Below are 4,103 nucleotides of genomic sequence, written 5' to 3'. Positions count from 1 at the left end.
ATTGTTAAATGGAGATACATACTGTTTTTCCAATGGATGCCTTAGAATTATAAAGATGATAATTATACCTCATCAGTTTATGCATGTAACACAATTCCTATAAAAATCCCAATGGTATGTTATTTTTTTCTGATCTTGACAATAGGGATTCTTTAGTTTGTTGTTAAGTCACTAAGTTGTATCCAGCTCTTTGCCACCCCATGGACTGCACCACACCAGGATTCCCTGTCCTTTACTCTCTATAGTTTATCTGAACAAATATACACATAAGAAGAGCATGGGCAAAATTTTAAAAGAAATGTATAGAGAACTATGTAACATTGCCATAATACTTAATCTTAAGCATATTATAATGTATTAGAAAACTACAATGTTTAAAGTGGGTATTAGTTTACATATAGATAGAAAATCGAGAAGATTTCAAAGTATAAAAGTAATCATAATTTGAATATAAACTTATCATACTATAAAGTTAGCATTTCAATTCAGGCTTTAAATGTTGGACTATCCACTAAATGATATAGAACCTACAGGTTAAGTATATAAAATACAATTTAGATGGTTATGTTACCTTAGAGAAATTGCAGATATATTAAAAAATGTTGTTGTTATTTAGTTGCTAAGTCATGTCCAACTCTTTTGCAACTCCATAAACTGTAGCCCACCAGGTTCCTGTCCATGAGATTCTCCATGCAAGAATACTGGAGTGGGTTGCCATTTCCTTCTCCAGGGGATCTTCCCAAGCTGGGGACTGAACCCACATCTCCTACATTGGCATATGGATTCTTTACCACTGAGACATCAGGAAAGCCCATGTTAAAGATACAGATACAAAAATTAAGCAATGAAATATGTAGGGAAAGTAGTATTGAAAATGTTATAATTTTGACACAAGGGGGTGTTTGAGGGAACATGACAGTAAACAATAGATGCCATGAAGAGAATTATAAACTTGAATACCTATGTTTTAATAATATCTAATCACCTAAATACATGTAAAGTCTCCTGGAAAAATATAGCGTAGTGCAATAGACAGAAAGACTTACAATAAAAATTCTTGAGTTGGTGGAGGAAGCCCACGGCCTGCAGGGGCTCGCACTGCCCTTGGGAAGCTGCGACCCAGAGCCCAGGTGGCCCGGGACCTGAGGCGGAGGCGGCGGCGGGAGCCCCCGATGCGAGTCACCATCGTGCGTGAGGCCGCCGGCCTGGTGGGGGCGCGGACGGGCCGGTCGCGTGGCCGCTGAGTCTCTGGGGCCTTTAGCGGGTCTGGTCTCTGCGAGGACTAATGAGAGGCTGGCAGAGATTGGCACAAAACTTGAGGTGGAGAAGCAGCAGAGCAGATCTTTACTCAGGACTCTTAACAGCAAGCCAGTCCTGGAGCCTTCTTCTGTTGGAAATTTGAATCCTACTTCAGGGTTCAATGCAAATCTTATTTCAAGAGCAAACATAGGGTTTTCTACTTCAACTCCACGCCCTTCAAATGACAGTGTGAGGCTGTGCCATGACAGGCAGCCTAGATTAGGAGTAGGCCTGGTTTTCCAGGGTAACATGATTATCAGGCCACCTGGAGCCAGCCAATCAACATGCGCCTAGCAAGAAAAAGGGAACCTATCAGGGGAAAGCTGAAAAGCCCGTGAACGCCCAAGTTTGAGAAAAGCCCGCGAAGGTTTGGGCCAATCAGATTACTTTGCAAACATGTAACCAATCTGCTTAAGCCAGCTACCAACTGCTTATGCACACCCTATAAATTTGGGTAACAGCTTGGGCTCAGCACTCTCTGACCCCGCACCACTGCGTTGGACGCGGCAGGAGCCCTGACTCGAGTCAGCAATAAACTTCCCTTTTTTTGCGAGTTGCATTGTCTTGGAAGCCTTCTCTCTTCCTGCTCAGGGATTCGGACATCGGGCATAACAGACAGCATGGAGACTTACTTGACCAAGAAAAGCAATCTAAGGTTTCTTTGACAGCACTGGAGCTACATTGGGTTTAGTACTTGAGAGCCATGAACCTGGAGGACATGCTTCACCTGTGCAGTTTCAGCGGGCCTCCAAACACTTCATCCCAAGTCAGTCACTTCCCCACGCAGGCCTAGGAGAAGGAAGCAAATACTTGACCTCGTCCCTGGGGCAGACTGCCTACCGCAGACCCAAGTTCATGGTGCTGTGGGCACATACATCTTTTCAAAGAAGAGATTGGGAACCAAGCAAGCACTTCTTAGTTCCTTCTCGAAAACTCACCTGTTAGGTAAATCTCCTCACTTCTCATGAGGAGGGTAGGAGTATAAGTCCTCTCTTTGAAACTTCAGGCTGAGGAAATGAAGTTCAACTGCAATTTCTGACCAGATTTAGATTATAGTTGAGATTACACTCCGGCTTTTTGTATATACCAACTAATGATGAGAGCTTGGATAGAAGTATGCTAAACAGTAAAGAGAGATCTGTTGTGTGTTTAAAATTTTGTCCTCAGTAACCCAAAATGTGTATAATTCATTGTTGAGTCATTTTAGCAAGCCAGGTTTTATCTAGAGGAAGTGAACATCCTTTTAAGGTTGAATCTCTTCACTTTTGGCCTGCTTGATTCAACTAAAGATTCTCTCCTTCAAGTTCCCTGTCCTGTGTTTAGAAAATTTGTATGCTTTCTAAATTAACTGTATCGACTGCCACAAATAGGAATTTGATATTGATGTATTCTTGTTCATGCATTTAAAACACATAATTTGCTTAGAAAGTCATGTCACACCACAAGCATTATTCAACTGTATAACAAGGTTTTACATGTTCATTTGGTCTATGTTATAGTTAAAAATCTATGTGTTTTTTTTCTTAATCTGAGAAAGTAGCTGGTCTAGGACTCTGGACTCAGTAAGAGGGACATGGCCTTTCTTACTTCTTTTGTGGAATAAGGAACTTTGACTAAATCAGTGACTTTCACACCTTAAAAAAAGTTTGTTTTTTTCCCAAGGAAAGTAACCTTTCTTTAAAAAAAAAAACAAAAAAAACTCCTGCAGGGAACCGTGTTATATAAAACGGAGACAAGCATAGAGCCTTGTAGCTGAAAAGTGTCCAGAGGCCCTGCAGCTGTGACTTCTCTGTTCCTCAACCCTGCAGTGACCCCTCTGGGACCTTCCTCTTCTGTGGGACATAGTTTGGAAACTAACACTTACGAGAGAATCCCCCTCGCTAAACATCTTCAGAATTGAAACTTGCTTGTACACTGTTTCTTGTGTGTAAATTTTCTCACCTGTCTGTCTTTTATTAAATGGAAAAGTTTAAAGACAAAAAAATTCTTACCAGGTAATAAGAAAAATATGTATCCTCAAAGCAAAAGATATGAGACATGAAGAAGTAATCCACAAAATACAAACATATGAAAATCCCAAATCATTGTGGTAATCAGAGAAATTTAAATTTGCAAATATAAATCAGTGTAACCTTAATATTAAGATAAAGACAAGGGAATATTACAGTAAAATCTCTCATGAAAACGGACAAATTCTAAACAAAATATGTTTATATATCTGTTATGGGTTAATTGCTGTCTATTCCACCTTCCTACCTCCCCTGGCAGCCCACATTCCTATGTTGACCTCTTAACCCCTGGTACCTCAGAATGTAACCTTATTTGAAGATAGAGTTTTTACAGAGGTTAAAAGGAAGACAATAGAGTGGACCCTAATCTGACTGTTATTCTTATATAAAGAGGAAATTTGGAGACAAGTATACAGGGAGAGTGCTGTGTGAACACATGGATGGCTGTCTGCAAGCCAAAGAGACAAGCCTGGAACATATCCTTCCTTCAAAGTCCTAGGAAAGAATCACCCCTGCATACACCTTGATTTCACACTTTCAGTCTCCAAAACTGGGAGATAATAGATTTCTATTATGTCACCTAGTTTCTGGTACTTTGTTATGGCAGCCATAGCAAATGAATACAACTGCTAATCTAGCAATGAAGAAAAAGGATAATAGATTAAAACAGGATTTATTATTGGGGTGAAAACGTAATTTATATCTAAAAGTCAATGTGATTCAATACATTAACAGAAAAGGGGAGAGAAATCATGTGATTATAAAATATATTAGTAGATCAGGAACAGTAGGAAA

This window comes from Cervus elaphus, chromosome X, assembly GCF_910594005.1.
Source record: "Cervus elaphus chromosome X, mCerEla1.1, whole genome shotgun sequence".
NCBI lineage: Eukaryota > Metazoa > Chordata > Mammalia > Artiodactyla > Cervidae > Cervus > Cervus elaphus.
Note: the sequence above shows the minus strand (reverse complement) of the source record.